The sequence below is a fragment of the Palaemon carinicauda genome, chromosome 1 (assembly GCF_036898095.1).
Source record: "Palaemon carinicauda isolate YSFRI2023 chromosome 1, ASM3689809v2, whole genome shotgun sequence".
NCBI lineage: Eukaryota > Metazoa > Arthropoda > Malacostraca > Decapoda > Palaemonidae > Palaemon > Palaemon carinicauda.
In genome coordinates, this window is record NC_090725.1 from 267,147,531 (window position 1) to 267,167,668 (window position 20,138).

The 20,138-nt window shown below is 41.4% G+C and overlaps 2 long non-coding RNA genes across 2 annotated transcripts in view; one reads left to right on the forward strand and one right to left on the reverse strand.

Moving 5' to 3' along the window:
* Positions 1-20,138, reverse strand: part of LOC137644642 (uncharacterized) — a 402,859-nt gene that overhangs the window by 335,960 nt on the left and 46,761 nt on the right. The window lies entirely within an intron of this gene.
* On the forward strand, positions 18,060-19,109 carry LOC137644635 (uncharacterized). The gene is made up of 2 exons (XR_011045169.1): positions 18,060-18,642; positions 18,896-19,109. It is a non-coding gene; the product is annotated as an uncharacterized lncRNA (long non-coding RNA).

The window sequence follows — 20,138 nt, forward strand, 5'->3', positions numbered from 1 at the left end:
ACAATGTTTAATGAAGAAAATGTCTTCCTTCCATTACAACTTTAAGAGTTGTTCGTTAATAAAGTAGGGGGAAAAAATCTTTGATCACTCAATGTACGAACATGGAACGAAAACAAAATACATACATGCTCCCTGCTAATTACAGTGTGGGAAGTAGGAGCAGCTCGAAAGTCGGTCTAGCCCAACACCCAAAGTTTAACAACAGAAGAGCCATTACTGGGTCTGGATATCTTTGCTTGAAAATCAAGTTCATTTAAACTGTCCAAGTTGAACCAGCGAAAAAAACTATCCTATACAATATCTTTGATAGTTGAAAGGCAGCAAAAGCTATTAACAATTATCAGACAAAAGGTACTTCACCAAATTGTACAATAAATAATATATCCACGAAACGAATTCCCGAGGTGTTGACTCAATCAACGACAGAGAATTTCTGAAGAATGTTTGGAATGGTTCTGATAACCTACGAGTGATGGCGCTCATGTATGACACCTACTGTCATGGCGGCGATCGCCACGAATTTGAATTTTCTGTCGTGCCGCGTCGCGTCGAAACGCAAGATTTAAGCTATAAATATGTAACTACCAGGGAAGTTACATATTTAAAAATGACATTTTTAAACATAAGACTTACATAGTAGTTATATATATAGCTGATTAACACCTTTGGTGGAGGGTTAGAGACAGCCAATATAGTTGGAATGTTTTACTCAAGAGTTAATAAACAAACTTAAGGGTTTGTACCTGATAAGGAAGCTGATTTCAATGAATTCTTTCGTTATGTCCGCTTTCCTTATGAGATCCAGCGATCCACCCAGGGGGCTGAAGACCTCTAGGAGCTGTCAAACCAGTCTAAAAACCTCTATGTGACAGGACCTCTTCCAATACTCTTGTTCCGGGCGCTCTCAAGGAACAAATTGACCACCTGACTGAAATCATTGATTGTGGGAGACTGTCGCAATCTCCACAAACAACCATAAAAATATAAAAGTTCCAAGAGAACAAAAAGATATTAGGATTATGGGAACGTAGTGGTGGATCCTTCCCCCACTACTGCACTCGCTGTTAAAAATGGTCCCAGAGTGTAGCAGTCCTCATAAAGAGCCTGGACACGTTTCAAATAGTGTGAAGTGAATACAGATTTACTCCTCCAAAAGGTTGTGTCCATAATGCTCTGCCACAATCTATTCTGCTTGAAGGCCACTGAAGTTGTTACAGCACTAACTTCATGCGTCTTGACCTTTAAAAACTTGAGGCCAGTCTCACTGAAATGCGTATGAGCCTCTCTTATAAGAGTCTGATGAAGAATGAAAGGACATTCTTGACATCTGTAACGAGGGCTTCTTGATCGAGCACCAAAGAGCTTTCGACTTGCCTCGCAACTCTTACATTCTGCCCAGGTAAAACTTCAGGGCTCTTACTGGACACAAGACTCTCTCCAACTCCTTGCCAACCACATCCGAAAGATTCGGAAACTCAAAAGCCTTGGGTCAAAGTTGAGAAGAGCGGTCATTCTTGGCGCGGAAGCCTAACTGCAATGAGCAGATAGCTTCGTTATCTTGAAAGCCAATGTTTTTACTAAACGCATGAATTCACTTACTCTTTTAGCTCTTGCAAGACTAACCAAAAAAAAAAAAAAAAAAAAAGTTTTCATCGTGAGGGCCTTAAATGAAGAAGGATGCAAGAGCTCAAGCCTGTCACTCATAAGAAACTTCAGGACTATATCCAGACTCCAAGCTAGTGAATCCTGGTTGTTTCGACTTTATCATTCGAAAGGTCCAAGATACTGTGCCTGACGACAGTCGCTAACACACTCCTGTATCCCTTGATGGAAGAGGAAGAGTAAATGAGCTTCCTTCGAAAGTACAACAGGAAGTCAGCAATCTGAGTTGTAAAGATACTGGAAGAGAAAACAGAGTTGACTCTGCACCATTCTCTAAAACCTCCCACTTGGATTGATAAATCCTGATGGTAGAAGTCCTTATTGCCTTGTAAAAGCCCTAGCTGCCTCCTTCGAAAAATCTCTAGCTCCTGTGAGTTTTCGATAGACTGAAGGTAGTTAGATGAAGAGCTTGGCGACTAGAAAGGTACCTTTCCAAGAGAGGTTGTCTAAGTAAATCTAATCTTAATGGAAGGTTTCTTGGAGAGTCCATCATCCATTCCAGTATCTCTGTGAACCATCCCATTGAGGACCAAAAGAAGGCCACTAGAGTCACCTGGTCCCTTTGTGTGACAAACTTTGTATCACCTTGTAAAGGACATTGAACGGTGGAAAAACGTACTCGTCCAGATTGGACCAGACTAACAGGAAAGCGTCTATGTGAACTGCTTCGAGAACTGGCACTGGAGAGCAGTAAGACTCTAGTCTGTCTACGAAGACGCGAATAGGTCTATACAAGGACGACACCAAAGCCGCCACAGATTCTTGCAGACTTCTCAATGGAGTGTATTCTCCAGCTGAGGCTGTCTGCCATACGTTTTTTTCCCCCTTGAATGAACCTTGTTAGAAGGATTACATTTTTCTCCTTTGCCCAGATGAGAAGACTCCTCGCAGTCCCGTAAAAGGACCTCGAGTGGGTTCCGCCTTGCATGGTAAAGAAAGCCAATTCTGTGGTGTTATCGGCATTGACCTGCACCACTTTGTCCAAACTGACCCTTCAAAGTTTTTTGAGGGTCAACTGGACTGTCAACAGTTCCTTGTATGATGAGGAAGCTCTACTGATCCTCTGTCCATAGTTCCGAAACTTCCAACTGTCCAGTGTTGCTCCCCCTCTGAGTCCGAGGCGTCAGGACACAACACAAGGTCTGTCCCTCTGTTCAAAGGAGTGACCTTCTGGAAGTTTGACCGGATCGTTCCACCACTGAAGGCAACTTCCTATGGCATCCAAAAAGGGATGCATACTGACTCTAGATCCTCTCCTTGTCCCAAAATGATTGAAGTAGAATTGGAGAGGACGAGGAAAAATCACACAAAGACAATAGCTCCTAGCTTCTGACTGGCCAGGAAACGAACCCTGGTCCAGGAAAACTAGGATGAACAGTGACATAACAATGGTCACAAAGAAAGATTCAGCCTTCCCAGGGAAAAAACCCTGTCCCAACGGGGAGAGGGTTCCCAACATACTCATCCCCTTCCTTGCAGAACACTTCTGTATCTTAAGAAAAGATTGCAGTTTCAAGACGGCTTGCTCCTTTCTAACGGGAGACGTAAAAGCCAGAAAAAACTTGACTCTGAATCACCATCCTTAAATAAAGTATTTTTTGTGATGGAGTCAGAAGATCTAACGGATGTAGTGACATTGTGTTTATCAGGATACATCTCTTTAAGGTTCTGACTTCTGGCGCCAAGGGAACCCAGATCACCGCCTCTGTCGCCGTGTTGTTCTAAGGCTAGACGCTCGATAAAAACGTCCGTGCTCAAAGAGATCGGAACTAAGGCTTCCTAGATCTCGACATTCGATTCGACTAGTGTCATCATAAAGACCGAGGTCTCATGTTCAATGTCATGCCTCATGCTAGATCTTCAACGCCCAGCGTCCTGTAAGACGTGGCGCCGATAGTCCTGTAAGACGTGGCGCCGAGCATCCTGTAAGACGTGGCGCCGAGCGTCCTGGAAGGTGGGCGCCGAGCGTCCTGGAAGGTGGGCGCCGAGCGTCCTGTAAGACGTGGCGCCGATCGTCCTGTAAGACGTGGCACCGAGCGTCCTGTAAGACGTGGCGCCGAGCGGCCAACAGAGCAAGACGCCGAACGTCCTATAAGACGTGGCGCTAAGCGTCCTGGTGTCAGAAGAGACTCGACCCAATTCTTCTGATAGGCTCAAAATTATCTTAAGATCCTTCATGAAGATCGAAATAATGAGCTCTGAGAAGCCAATCGTCCAGATACAGGGAGGCTCTGATGTCTCTTGAGTGCAGTATTCTGCTACATTTAGCATAAGTTTCGTGAACATTAGAGGGGCGGAGCTGAGACCAAAACACACGGCCCGAAACTGACACATTCTTCCCCCCTTCCTCCTTGTAAAACAAACTTCAGATAAAGTTTGATTGCACAGCCTACCTCTTAGACACCTCTCTAGATCTGGGAGAGAGATCTATTGGAGCTAAAACTAAAGTAGGTTTCCCTATAAAAGGAAATTGTAATCCTCCTTCAGAAGATGTACTGACCAAAGGTCTGCTCCCCTCTTCTAAGATTACCAGAAGTTGTGTACAGTAGTCCGGCTCTACTGCCTGAAGGCGAAAGCAGTCAGACTCTGCTTCGCCCTGTGATCAGGCTGACATGAGTCTTTTATAGTTCATATATGACATATCTGTTTTTGATGTTGTCACTGTTTTAGAATGATTTATTGTTAATTTATTCTCATCATTTATTTATTTTCTTATTTCTTTTTCTCACTGGGCTATTTTTTCCCTATTGGAGCCCTTGGGCTTAAAGCATCGTGCTTTTACAACTAGGGTTGAAGCTTGGCTAGAAATAATAATAATAATAATAATAATAATAATAATAATAATAATAATAATAATAATAATCTCGTACCAGTTTATTCAGAGGAAAAAAGAAAGCTGCTTTTCCTAGGTCCTTCTGAGACTCCATCCAGTCTCCCATCATCCTTAAAGCTCCATTGAAGACCACGTGTAAAATCAGAGGGTGGCGAACATGGAGCAAAAGGTACAAAATAACCTGGAAACTCATCATTAAAGACTTTCATGAGTTTCTTAATCAACTGAAGGACGAAAGGACTTAGGATCTTCTGATAATCTCAAATAATTCAACAGGAGAAAAGAGATCACCAATGTCTTCCTCTGACAAAAATCTTGTAAGACGTGGCGCCAAGCGTCCTGAAAGACGTGGCGCCGAGCGTCCTGAAAGACGAGGCGCCGAGCGTCCTGAAAGACGAGGCGCCGAGCGTCCAGAAAGACGAGGCGCCGAGCGTCCTGAAAGACGAGGCGCCGAGCGTTATAGCAAAATGATCTTCATTACGCCGCTTGGCGCGTTTGGTTAAATGACTTCCGATCAGAGGGTTCTCATGGCCAAATGGCGCTCTGGGACAAAAACGGTCTGTAGGTTCGTAAGCATTGCTTTTATCAGCGAATATCTATGGCTTATAGTATTGCTATTATAAGCAAATGTGATGCAATGCAAGACTCTAACAGCAGTGTTAGTAGCTTGACGTCCAACGCTCTTTGACTTTCCCATGGCAAGGGCGAGCGTTCTGGGAACGTCAACAGGAACGCTCGAGAGGACGTCTGCTTGGGAGCTAACGCCTCTCGTTTCCTTTCGCTGATCGACATTCCTTCTCCCAGGGGTTGGGGAGCTTGGAAGAGGTCTAAGGCTAGGATAACGACGTCCACTGTGCTGAATAAATTCAATGCACTAATTTAGCACTGAAACTTCCACTTTTAAACTCTTACACAAAAGACCATAATTAGTCCTGTCCGTTGTGAGAGATCTTACTCTTCTTCCAACTTGAATGAGAATGCAGTATCATCTCTAGTTCTTGCTAAATAAATTGTAACAAGATATCTTTTATAAAATATTAAACTGATATTTTCATGTACAGTGATATCTTCATAATATAATAAACCTTCAAACATACTTACCCGGTGGTTATATAAATATAACCACCGGGTAAGTCTTGTGTTTAAAAAGAAATATTGAACACACTCACCCGGCAGTTATATATAACCACCGGTAAAGTTAAATGTTATAAATACTTTTTTTACATTCAAAGTTAAAAACTTATTGTAGGATAGAATTCCTTTTCATTCTTTACAAGAAAAAAGCAAATAAAAGAATTTTGCAAGTCATACTACGTATGTACTATGCAGATTACCTCACACGATTGTGATTTCATTGAGTTGGTGGAACGTATCTCCTCCATCATGTTTTAAAAAAGTAGGTTCGTTAGTTTTACAGTAGGGGGAAAAACTCCCAATCCTACCTCTTTTAAGATATGAACAAAGTTAAAACATTAACACTCATAAAAAATAAAACCCAACCAGCGAAGGCTAAAAGTAAATTGTACATCACCAAGATAACTGTAATATACAGGTTACAGCAAGGGAAATATCCAACGATGTTGCCGCTACGGCGGCAGAGAAGATAATGAGGGAACAGGGGATGTTTCCGAGGTACCTCGCTAGGGCGCACTGGTAGTACACCTGGCTATCCAATCGGCGATTGGCGCGAGTTTTAAATTTTCTGCCGGACATCAGGGACGTAAACTATATATATAACTACCAGGTAAGTCTTATGTTTAAAAATATATATATCCAATATAAACTATAAACACTTTAACAAAACAAGAGGAAAAGAAATGAGATAGAATAGTATGCCCAAGTGTACCCTTAAGAAAGAGAACTCTAACCCAAGGCAGTGGAAGACCACGGTACAGAGGCTATGGCAATAGCCAAGACTAGAGAACAATGGTTTGATTTTGGAGTGTCCTCCTAGAAGAGCTGCTTACCATAGCTAAAGAGTCCCTTCTACCCTTACCAAGAAGAAAGTGGCGACTGAACAATTACAGTGCAGTAACCCCTTGGATGAAGAAGAATTGTTTGGTAATCTTAGTGTTGTCAGGTGTATGAAACAGAAGAGAATATGTAAAGAAAATGCTAGACTATTCGGTGCGTGTGTGTGTAGGGAAAATGAACCGTAACCAGATAGATGGATCCAATGTGATACTGTACTGTCTGGCCAGTCAAAAGACCCCATAATTCTCTAGCGGTGGTTTGCTTGACAAACATGTTAGAGCTGAAAGGTCGACAACTGGTCTCCAGCCTCTAGACGCCTTTTTCACGATCAAGAGTTGACTGAAGAAGCCTGGAGATCTATCGAGGACCTCCTGGAGAGCGCCCTTCTTCAACAGGGTCTGGACTTTCTGCCCAGAGGACTAGCCCCTTTGCTGATCCCATCAAAAAGGAGTCTATTGACACTGGATTCCTGATCAGGGGTGGGAGAGATGTGAATGGAATGCGATACCCTGAACGAATCACGGAGACTGTCCAGGGTTAGGCCACGAGCTGCTTCCACCTGTCCCACAACTTTGTAGGCATCCCCCCACTGGTGGACATGCGGAAGAAGCGCCTATCCTAGCGTTTGCAGCCTCGACCGTTCCCTCTAGGGTGTTTTCCTCCCCTGGAGGTCTTGTGACTTTCCTGTCCTTGGTCGGATAGGGCTCTTTGGACACCGCTGGCTTCGCTGCTGTCTTGTTCGTCGAGGTCTTGGTTGGACGAGATTGCTGAGGAGTTGGTGGTTTAAAGGGCTTGGATATCAAAGCCTTATGGAGGAGGGAGTCCTCGTAAAATTTCCTCTGTCTCTCAGCAGCAAGTTCCAGGTCTTAAGGCTCGAAAAGAGAGGATCCCTCTGGAGAGGAGTTCCTGAGCCTAGTTATCTCGGCATTTGGGACCTGCTGATGGAATCTATCAGACGCCGCATCTCGACGTTTCCGGATGGAAGTTCAAGACTTGATGGACGAGAAACTCAATGGTGCGGGTGGCTGAAAGAAGTAAAGTTTCCAAAGCTTTCCTGGTACGTCCCTTGGAAAAACCCTCGGTCCATACCAGGATTCCCAGGGTTCCCAACCACAGATCAAGCCACGAAGTACCCTGCATGGCATACTTCATGACCTTTTCCTGGTTGAGTATCTCTGCTGCCAAGAAAAAGACCTGAGGGCTGGAGAGCCTCTCAAGAGACACCCCCCCCCCCCCCTTGGTGAGCTCTTCCAGAGAACCTGAACCTTGAACTGGTATATCCTGTCCTCGTGTAAGAATCTAAAATACTTCCTGGAAGACAGATGGATTGGGATCTGGAAGTATGCGTCCTTGAGATCAAAATTTGCACATGAAGACCCTTGGTCGAACAGCCTGAATGACTGTGCCTCCCATCTCCATCCTGAATGGAGTCTGTTGAACAAACTTGTTCAGGGGAGAGAGATCGATAACTAGTCTCCAGCCACCAGATGCCTTTTTCACCAGAAAAATTTGACTGTAAAAGCCAGGAGATTCGTCCACGACCTCTTGGAGAAAGCCCTTCTGCAGTATGGTCTGGACCTCGGCCCAGAGGGCCAGCTTCTTTGCGGATCACTTTGAATAGAACCTTAACGGGATTGGATCCTGAGTCAGAGGAGGGAGAGATTGAATAAACAGGATGCGATACTTGATGGCAATCACTTCAATTGTCCAGGGATCTGCCCCGTGATGCTGCCACCTCTCCAAAGGCACTGCAGCCTCCCCCCACAGGTGGGGGTCGGTGATGAGGATTGCCGTTCCTAGTGGGAGAGACCAGCTCGACCACTTTCTCTAGCTCCCTTCTTTCCCCTGAAGGACTTGCCCCCTTTCCGGTCATTGGACTGAAAGGAATGTTTACGAGAAGACTGGGACGGCCTTCTGTAGGGCCTGGATGTCATGGCCCTATGGAGCAGAGAATCATTCGACGATTTCCTCCATCTTTCAGCAGCCCTCACAATCTCCTTGAGAACAAAGAGAGAGAAACCTTCAAGCGTGGAATACCTCATCCTTGGGAAGAAAGAGAGCGGAAGCTTCAAGCATGGAATTCCTCAAACGGGACACTTCCACTTTCAGCAGCTACTTGTGAAACTTTCCAACGATGGTGTCCCTCCTTTTGAGGATTGAGGGAGCGCACAATGTAGCCTGGAGACCCTTACCATAGGTCGAGCCATGAAGCAGCCTGCATGGCATACTTTGCGCCTCATCCTATGTTGAGGAGCTAAACATAGAATCTCGAAATACCTCCTCTGTTGGACATGAGGAGGTGGGAGAAGCTTATTGGTAGAGCCGAAACGATGGTAGGAGGCATATTCGGTGATCTGTAGGGCTATATTAGCCCTGGTACCCTTCAGTCCTTGTGACCAGGGCAGTGCTACACTGGTCTATGAAGGTTTCTGAGTGCCAAAGACGCGGTTTAAGACCATGTCCTTGCCCTCCCGTGGGGTATCTCTGGGTAGGTAAACCCATTGAGAACCCTTTTAATAGTCAGAACCTGCCAGAATGCATGTTCTGACTCTTCGCTCTCCTTCCGACGTTGGATTTGCAGCGAAGTCTCCATCTTCCATCCCCGAGAGCTCTTCCCGGGGTGGGTCGCAGCCATCCCTCGAGTAACTGGCTGTCTCCATAGACTTGGTAATCCTAGAAGAGGACTTTGGCAGTCTTGGAGTCTTCGGGCTCCTTCGAGGAAGGAGGTAGGACTCCAGCATCGAAGGCCGAGATGTTGTGTCCCTTCTGATTTTCATTGGTGGTAAGGAACTCTCCACGTGAGGGGAGGTTTCCTCCAAAGGTGGAAGGGAGGAGGTCCTTTCCTCACGCAACTCCCTTGGCAGAGGTGAGGTGGGAGAGTATCCTGAGGAAGATGCAGGAGGAGCTAGCCTTGATGGTCAAACTGGAGTTAGCTTTACCCTTGGGGAAGTGACTGCATCAGAGACTCCTCTTATCCTCTTCAGGGGAGAGGAAGAAGTCATGGTTCTTTGCCGATAGTCTAGAGCTATAGGCTGCTCCGAAGAGCGGCCAGACAGAGCGGGAATGAATGCCTGTACTACTGCTCTGACTATAGCACTGAACCATGGCTGTTGACCGACTGACACACTGTCAGACAGATCCCCTGAAGGGAAAGGGAGCAAAGGTTCCCTATGAGGAGTCTGCTGTAGGTGGGTCTGTCTTAGAGGAAGGCAGTTTTGGGATCCTGTGTGTTAAATATATTGTTTTTATCTTTTCTTTCCAACTTCAGAATCCTTGTATTCTCGTTTTCTTTATCTTGTTAAATATATTGTTTTTATCTTTTCTTTCCAACTTCAGAATCCTTGTGTTCTCGTTTTCTTTATCTTGTTTATTTTTAGTACGAAAAAAGTACCTTGACTTTTTTCATAATCCTTGGTTTTCAACTCTCTTGGAAAATAAAAAGATCTCAAATGTAACTTTAAATAACTTTAATAATTATTTAATACCTGTAAATACTTTGTGTGCTGGCATTTGAGACCATTTCATAGTATTTAGCCCTTCTTGAATTATTTAACGAAGTTAACGAGTAATGGTAAGAATTTTTACCAAGCAGTATCTGCCTAACCCTCCAAGGAAGCAGTTCTCTTGACTTAAGAGAATATGGATTAACTCGACCTTCGTTAGAAACTTGCCAACTAATGTGTGATCATTACTAATGAACTCTTTTCACTTGAAGGACTTTTATTGCTGTGAAATAATGAAGTGCTAAGTACCACCAGTTTCACCAAAGTGCAATGGAGAGACGAGGGCATGATTCCCCAAGGGAGTGAGTTTTCAGAGGAACCATATAATGGATTGTGTAGCAGCATGGAAGAGAGGCCAAGACGGGGATTCTATTTCCCTACCATAGTCTTTGGCATCCACCACATGCTGCTGGATTACTTCAGAGCGATTCAACTCCGTGGATTTATATCGAGCAAGCAGGCGCTTGATAACTTTGAGGTAGGTCTCGGTAAATGTTGGCACACTTTACGAGATTTAAAGTTATTGAATGAATAATTTTAGCGCTGAGTCATTAATCCCGTAAAAAATAAAACTTGTAACCAGAAAAAATTTACTTTTGTTGATATTTTGCTTTGCCATTTATCATATCTTTTGAGATCTTTTTATTGAATCTTACTCTGAACTTTAAGTCGCTTGCATAGGCAATAATTTCATGCACAATTTTCTGATAGACGTATCATATCTTTTATAGGCTATGCACAGTGGCATCATGGTAATGGTATTGCTCGACGAATCTTATAAACTTTTCACTGGTTATAAGCGATTCGGAGTGTGGAGGTTAGGTAACTAGTGCCAGAGTTACCTAGATATCAGGGCAGCAGCAAGTGTCATTAATATTAATTTATATTCTGCATAATATTATGCTTTAAATTTATTGTATGTTCAATAATAAATTCAATGTTCACTTTGATGTTTGTTTTCTCATCATTTTTTACAACCTTCATATAAGTTTTTTCCGAATATGGCGACCGTGACAGGATATTATGACTTTGCTTTGATGCTTGCCCGATGTCTCTCCATTTGTACTGTGGGTGGAACGTTTACGTTATTTTTTGCATTTTAGTACTTTATCGTAAAGGTTGAGTAAATTTAATCTTTTTAACATATTCCTGAAATAAGTTCTTTGCTCGGGAATTGCATTCATTGGATATTTTTTATATTCGAAACTTTGCTTCCTTGGTAATCTTTATTTATCGTCGTTGGCCTAGTTTTGATGCCATCGGTATTTCTTGGTGTTAACTTATATTATGTAAAGTGATTAAGGGAATTTTACTTTTCAGCTTCGTTTTGTTACGCATACTTTAGCCTTTGAATATTCATTATATTTGTGATAGGTCAGGTAGTTGTATATATTCACAATGTCTAAACTTAAGAGATTAGTGAATCAAAGGAAGTATATAAGGAAGTGTGTGACAGAACATTTTAACCGTAAGGATAGTTTTCCTACATTAACTAGTGCAGCAAGGGAGAAATTACTCCTGCTATTTAAACAATGGCTTCCAGAATTGAAAGACTTGAATAAGCAGATATTAGAGCTTAAGTATGAGGAATGGGACGACGAAGAGGAAGAACGTAGGTCTGAGGAGGAATTGGACTCCTGTCAGGTCTATAATGACAAACTTTTATCTTGCTTAGTGGCTATTAGGAACTCTAGTGTGCCCTCTTCATCAGTTTCCCATTCGAATGACTCTCTTAGTTCCGCAAGAAGTTTGCTTAAGTGTCCCATAACTCCCCTGCCTAAATACACTAGTTCTGATGACGAGGACCTTGCTAGATTTTTTGAAGAATATGAAGACACTCTAAGTAAATTTGAATACCCTGAATACGATAAACTCTTGTTATTAAAGCAGCAGATCTCGGGCAGGCCCTTAGTTTTAGTAGAGTCCTTGGAAGCAGATAAGCAGGGATATTCACATGCAAAGCAATTACTACTGAAAGCTCTAGCTTCGGATGACACACAGAAATTTAATGTTTTGAGGCAGTTATCCCATTTGAAACTTTCTAACAACACTGATCCATATGAATTTATCTCTAAGGTTAGGTTAATTATGGAAAGAATACGCAAATTGAAAATTACTGTGGACTATATACTTCAGTTTTTCATATGGGAAGGATTGAATGATGCATTTAAGAATCATTTGATTCAAATTACTAACAGCTCCAAGCCAACGTTAAATGAAATTGTAGACAAGTTTTTTGAAGCTAGTGAGCGTTATTGTAGCCAGTCTAAAAAAACTAAAGAAGTACCTAAACAATTTTTCCCCAAAGCATCAAATGCTAATGACCATGGAGCTACCAGCTTAGCTGTAGATGTAAAGTATGAAATAAATAAGACCTTTAAGCCTTGTAGTATATGCACTAAAGTAGATGGTAAACCAGCTGATCACCCTATCCACAAGTGTGCCAAATTTGACTCTGCAGAAGCCAAGATAGATATAATAAGAAAATTGAAAGGATGCCTAAAATGTTCTAACCTAAATCATCTGAGTAAATTTTGTAGGTATAGGTTCAATAATAAATGTAAGTATTGCTCGGAGTGGCATTTCAGTTTCCTGTGTATTCGGTCTGTTGATGGCAAGCAAGTCACAAATAAAGATGGAAATAAACCAGATAGCCAATCTTGTACAGATAAGGGTAAGGATAAAGCAAAATCCAAGCCTAAGGAAAATAAGGAGATATCTGGCTCAATGGTTAACATTGTGGAAGCTTTCCAGAGTGATTCTGACATGCAGACTGTTCTTCCCACTTTTACTGCTACCTTGGATAATGGTTTAAAGTTAAGATGTTTAAAAGACAGTGGCTGTCAGTGTAACTTCATTTTGACCGATATTGTGGACAGTTATAATTTACCCACAGTAAGGGAAAATATTTCTCTAACAGTAAATGGCATTAACACTACTCAGAACTATACTACTAAGCTGATTGAAGTAAGTTTACAGATAGGGGATAGAATTAGAAAAATTGAAGCACTGTGTATACCTTCTATTAATGTAAAGTTAAAACTTCCTAATTTAGGTAAGGTAGTAAGTGGTTTCAAAGAAAGAGGTTATTTGTTGGCAGACGAAAGCTTGTCAAATGAGTCTTGTGGTATCCAGAGTATTCAGTTAATTCTTGGCACTCGCTCAGCATACTGTCTTCCTCAGCAGGAACACTTGTTTGGATCAAACTTAGAATCTCTATATTCTGAAACTCCTGCTGGAGTTATTGTTATTGTTATTACTTACTAAGCTACAACCCTAGTTGGAAAAGCAGTATGCTATAAGCCCAGGGGCTCCAACAGGGAAAATAGCTCAGTGCGGAAAGGAAAAAAGGAAAATAAAATATTCTAAGAAGAGTAACAACAATAAATATCTCCTATATAAACTATAAAAACTTTAACAAAACAAGAGGAAGAGAAATAAGATAGGAGAGTGTGCTCGAGTGTACCCTCAAGCAAGAGAACTCTAACCCAAGACAGTGAAAGGCCATGGTACAGAGGCTATGGCACTACCCAAGACTAGAGAACAGTGGTTTGATTTTGGAGTGTCCTTCTCCTAGAAGAGCTGCTTACCATAGCTAAAGAGTCTCTTCTACCCTTACCAAGAGGAAAGTGGCACTGAACAAGTACAGTGCAGTAACCCCTTGGGTGATGAAGAATTGTTTGGTAATCTGTGTTGTCAGGTGTATGAGGATAGAGGAGAATATGTAAAGAATATGCCAGACTATTCAGTGTGTATGTAGGCAAAGGGAAAATGAACCGTAACCAGAGAGGAGGATCCAATGTAGTACTGTCTGGCCAGTCAAAAGACCCCATAACTCTCTAGCGGTAGTATCTCAACGGGTGGCTGGTGCCCTGGCCAACCTACATGGTAATGTGGAACAAATATTGAAGGATTTAACATTTTTACCTTATGTTGGAAGTTGCTTTCAAGGATTGGTTCAACTTTCAGATCACAACTTAGTTGGTAGCATTTTCGGGAATGGTAATACTTGCCTTGTTTCGGATTGTGCTTTTAAAGATACTGTGGATCCCGTTAACATTAATGTATTTGATGATAAGGGGGATATAATTGAATCTCAGCTTATCAAGGCAGCTAACCAAATTTTAGAAGAAAGTTGTCATAGATTTGTAAAGTCTGAACCTAATGATTCTGATTCTGGGAGTTCTGAAATAAATAAGAAGTTGGTTAAGTTTTCCCTGGAAAATATGGAGAGAGATAAAGAAGGTAGAATTGTTGTTCCTTTATTTTGGAATCCTCAGGTGGCCCATTTATTAGGTTCCAATCAGGGATTGGCAGTTTCAATTTTAAAGTCTAACTTGAAAAAATTGCATAATAACAGGGATAAGCTATTGATAATGGATAAAGTTTTTAAAGAACAGGAAAGTATGGGGATCATAGAGCGCATTAATAACCTTCCCGAATTTATCAGAGAGCACCCTAACCATAGCTTTTTACCTCACATGGGCATCTTTAAAATGGATCGCGAAACCACAAAGTGCAGGATAGTGTATTTGTCTAATCTTTGTCAGCAAGATTCTAGTAAACCTTCCATTAGTCACAATCAGGCTATATATTCAGGACCAAATCTAAACCAGAAACTTTCCTCTGCTATATTACATTTGAGATTTGGACAGAAGTTATTATGTTTTGATTTGTGTAAAGCGTTCAATAATCTTGCCTTGAATGACACAGATAGCAATAGGCTATTATGCCTATGGTTCAGAAAGGTAGAGAAGGAAGACTTTACCGTTGTGGGATACAGAAATTTAAGATTAAGTTTTGGCTTAAGATGCAGCCCTGCATTACTGTTAATTGCTCTATATAAGATTTTAATTTTAGATGTAGACTGTGATGATAGTAAACTTTTACAATTGAAGAGGATGATATATCAACTATGTTACATGGATAACTGTGCAGTTGCCTATGATAGTTCTGAAGAATTTCTCTGGGCATACCAACAACTAGAAAGCATTTTTGAGCCTTACAAGTTTTACCTGCAGCAGTACATCAGTAATGATTTTGCATTGGAAGACCACATAGATAATGAGATTAGTACAGAAACCAATGAAAAGGTAAAATTACTTGGGTTGTCATGCGATAGGAAGCAAGACAGTTTATCTACTAAACCTATTAGTCTTAACATACAAGCTCGAACAAAACGGGAAGTATTGCAGTCTATTGCCTCCCAGTATGATCTCTTTAACTTTAATGGCCCTATTCTTAATCGTTCAAGGCTATTTTTGCATCAGTTACAGTGCAACAAAGATCTGGGCTGGGACAAGGAATTAGATGCCGATGTTAGGAGGCAATGGCGGAATATTGCCAAACAAGCAAATGCTGCTTCTGTTGCAGAGATACCAAGAGTCTTTGGGAGTAGAGAAGATACTTACCGGCTATTGGCATTTTCAGACAGTAGTAAGCAGATGTTTGGTGTAGTCATTTACATACAAAATATTCCCACAGGAAAGGTCAGTTTTGTCTTTGCAAAAAATAGGATAGTAAACAAGCAAATGGAATCTAAAAGCATGCCATCTCTGGAACTGCAAGGAATAACTTTGGCCGTAGAAGAAATTACATGTCTGTATGAGGAGTTATCCGGAATTTCTTGTATGATGCCAATCAAAATAAGAGAGTTGATAGTGTACTCGGATAGCTTCGTTGCCATTTCCTGGGTACATGGGTTTTCTGCCAAGCTTGATAAAATGCAGAAGTGTTCAGTATTTGTTCAAAATAGGTTACACACAATAAATGAACTGTGTAATAAACACCCGATTCATTTTTCTTTTGTGTCAGGTTGTGAAAATCCAGCCGATTGCATCACTCGCAGCTTATCTTTCAAGCAGCTTAAAAAAACTAACTACTTTTCAGGTCCCAAATTTCTGCTTAATGAGACAGAAGGTCAGCTGAACAGGGAATCTATCTTGGATTTTGTAATACCTGCCCTTCCGGTAAAGCAAGATTCTCCTGTTGGTGTTGTCCAGTCTTATCATGGTACTATAACTACAAAGATTGAGGAGCATACCGATGCTTTATCAAGATGTTCTAGCTACCATAAAGTTGTTTCTGTTTTCCGTAGAGTACTTATCTTTGTTAATAACTTGAAAATGAAACTAAAACTAAAGGATCCTGTTAAGTTTGGACATATTAGCTGTTTTGATCTTAATCATAACTTCTTTGCAGAGACTACAAAGATGGTAATAAGAAGAGATCAGCAGAAGCACTTCCCTGAAATTTTTGAATATTTTGAAACAAGAAACCTGTTGCTCAAAGATATCCCAAAGTTAGTTGGACAGCTCAATGTTTATGTGGATCAGGAAGGCCTGTTAAGGGTACGTAGCAAAATGCAGAAACTGAAAGATGACCAAAGGATGCGATTTCCATTGCTAATTTCTAAGGATAGTTTACTAACTAAATATATTGTATTAGATTATCATGAACGTTTTTTACATGCTGGATGCTATAGGCTACTGGCTGAAGTACGTAAGATATTTTGGATACCTAGATTTTTTTCAGTAGTTAAAAGGATAATCCGCACGTGTCATATGCCGTAGGTTCAATGAGAGGACAGTTAATCTTAATCAACACTGTTATAGAGATTTTAGGATTAATCCCCCAGAGATTCCTTTCCGCTATATTTTTGTAGATTACATGGGACCCTTCTTTGTACATTCCAGTGGGAAAAAAGTAAAAGCATGGATAATATGTTTCACATGTACTTGGAGTAGAGCTATAAATCTGAAGGTGTGCATGGACTTGAGTGTTAAAGAGTATCTTAGAGCCTTCCAGCTTCATACATTTGAGTTTGGACTACCAAATTTGTATATTTCCGATCAGGGATCTCAGTTAGTAGCAGGAGGCAACGTAATTCTAGATTATTTAAAAGACCCAGAAGTTAAACTCTATCTAGAAGAGAATGGCATAAAGAACCTTCAGTTTGAACAGTTTTTCAAAGGGAACTCGGCTCTTGGTTCAATGGTTAAAAGTTGTGTGAAACTTACTAAGAGATGCTTATTTGGAGCCATGAGAAATAATGTTTTAGATATAAGGGATTTTGAGTTTTTAATATGTCAGACTGTCCATTTATTGAATAGAAGGCCAATAGCTTTTAAAGAGGCATTAAGAGATACAGATATAAACAAATCACTTCCTGATCCCATAACACCAGAGTGTCAAATTAGGGGTTATGACCTTGTTTCAGTTAACTTAATTCCTGAGCTGCAAAGACATCCAGATCTAGAATTGGATGAGGACTATCTAGTTTCTCCTTGTGATAAAGTTAAAGAAAACTACACAAAACTGCGTAAAGTCAGAAGTCATTTGATTAACATTTATCATGAAGAATTTTTAGGTAACTTGACAAATCAAGCTGTAAATGCGAAAGACAGATTCAAACCTGTAAAACATACACTTCTTCAAAAGAATGATGTGGTTCTAATTAAAGAACCATATAGTAAGCCAAACCAATACCCAATGGGAATAGTCCATGATGTAGTTCTCAATGAGCTTGGGGAAGTTACTGGAGTTACCCTACTGAAAGGCAGAACTGGGGAACTTACTAAGAGACCTTCATCTAATTTAATATTTCTTTTCAGACCTGATGTTTCTTCAAATGAAGATAAAGACAGTCCTAATAATGACTCAAATGATTCTAATCTGGCCAACAACCGCATTCTGGGAAAGCGTAAAGCGGCAAAGATTAGTGCTCTGAAGACCAGACAAATTTTACAGTAAAGTTTGTCTGTGTAGGCTTTTTTATTTATTGTTGGTGATGGTAATTTAAATATTTTTGGCAAATATTAGAAAAAAAAATTCTGGTAATGTAAATACTTCTGGTATTTGTTTAAAAATTCAATCCTGCTTTTATTTAAATAACAGGACTGAATGTTTTGGGGGGAGTGTTAAATATATTGTTTTTATCTTTTCTTTCCAACTTCAGAATCCTTGTATTCTCGTTTTCTTTATCTTGTTAAATATATTGTTTTTATCTTTTCTTTCCAACTTCAGAATCCTTGAATTCTCGTTTTCTTTATCTTGTTTATTTTTAGTACGAAAAAAGTACCTTGACTTTTTTCATAATCCTTGGTTTTCAACTCTCTTGGAAAATAAAAAGATCTCAAATGTAACTTTAAATAACTTTAATAATTATTTAATACCTGTAAATACTTTGTGTGCTGGCATTTGAGACCATTTCATAGTATTTAGCCCTTCTTGAATTATTTAACGAAGTTAACGAGTAATGGTAAGAATTTTTACCAAGCAGTATCTGCCTAACCCTCCAAGGAAGCAGTTCTCTTGACTTAAGAGAATATGGATTAACTCGACCTTCGTTAGAAACTTGCCAACTAATGTGTGATCATTACTAATGAACTCTTTTCACTTGAAGGACTTTTATTGCTGTGAAATAATGAAGTGCTAAGTACCACCAGTTTCACCAAAGTGCAATGGAGAGACGAGGGCATGATTCCCCAAGGGAGTGAGTTTTCAGAGGAACCATATAATGGATTGTGTAGCAGCATGGAAGAGAGGCCAAGACGGGGATTCTATTTCCCTACCATAGTCTTTGGCATCCACCACATGCTGCTGGATTACTTCAGAGCGATTCAACTCCGTGGATTTATATCGAGCAAGCAGGCGCTTGATAACTTTGAGGTAGGTCTCGGTAAATGTTGGCACACTTTACGAGATTTAAAGTTATTGAATGAATAATTTTAGCGCTGAGTCATTAATCCCGTAAAAAATAAAACTTGTAACCAGAAAAAATTTACTTTTGTTGATATTTTGCTTTGCCATATATCATATCTTTTGAGATCTTTTTATTGAATCTTACTCTGAACTTTAAGTCGCTTGCATAGGCAATATTTTCATGTACAATTTTCTGATAGACGTATCATATCTTTTATAGGCTATGCACAGTGGCATCATGGTAATGGTATTGCTCGACGAATCTTATAAACTTTTCACTGGTTATAAGCGATTCGGAGTGTGGAGGTTAGGTAACTAGTGCCAGAGTTACCTAGATATCGGGGCAGCATCAAGTGTCATTAATATTAATTTATATTCTGCATAATATTATGCTTTAAATTTATTGTATGTTCAATAATAAATTCAATGTTCACTTTGATGTTTGTTTTCTCATCATTTTTTACAACCTTCATATAAGTTTTTTCCGAATATCCTGAACCCTTCTATAAAGGCCTGTTCCTCTTTCCCCGCCGGAAGTGCTGAAAGGCGTTTGCGGGGAGGGGAATGAGGCAATGGTGACCTGGCCATGTGATGTTTTTGCTTACTGCACGAATGTGCCAGTGAGCGCTGGTGTGCGGGCGAGAGCTGGCTTGCACGAGGTTGAGTGGTAGCGCACGGATGAGTGGCGACGCGCGGGCAAGTGTTGGCGCGCACATGGGCGCTTGACCTGGTTCATGCGCACGGGTGAGATCTGCCGAGCAGGAGAGAATTGAAGTGCGCGCGCGGGCAAGCGTGTAGGCGAGATCTGACGCGCAGGAGAGCACTGGGACGTAGAAGAGTTGGCGCGTGCGCACGGGCGAGTGATAGCGCGCATGCATGGGAGAGTGATGGCACGTAAGAGAGCGCTGGCACACAGGAGTGTGTTTGTGTGTAGGAGAGTGCTGGCACGGAAGTTGTAGCCGTTGTCTAGGAGAGCGTTGGTGAGCAGGAGACCAAGGTTGCACGCATAGTTTCGGTGGGCTCTGGTGCACCAGTGATCGTTGGTGCGCTGGTAGGCGCTGAGGGCGAGCAGGTGAAGGCGCGCGCCAAAGCGTTGTAGAGCGCTGATGAGCAGGCTGGCGCTAACGAAATGTTGGTGAGCGCCGGTGCACTGCAGGGAGCTGGCGAGCTGAAGAGTGTTGGCGCACAGCTGCGCATTTAGGTAGGGCCTCAAGAGGCTGTATCGGGAACAGGAGCGGTGATAGTAGGTCGGCAGGTCAGATGGCAGGTAGCACAGGAACAGGGATGTGCCCTTTGGAAGGGCAAACATCCACCAATGGAGATCGCGAACGATCTACAGAAGGGTCCAGGACTGAAGTCGGAGGACTAGTAGCAACATTGTCGGGTGAAGGTCCAGTAACAGGCGAAGGTCGAGGGCCAAGAGACGACTGAAGCGGAGCCTCCTCAGCGGGTGACGGCTGCGA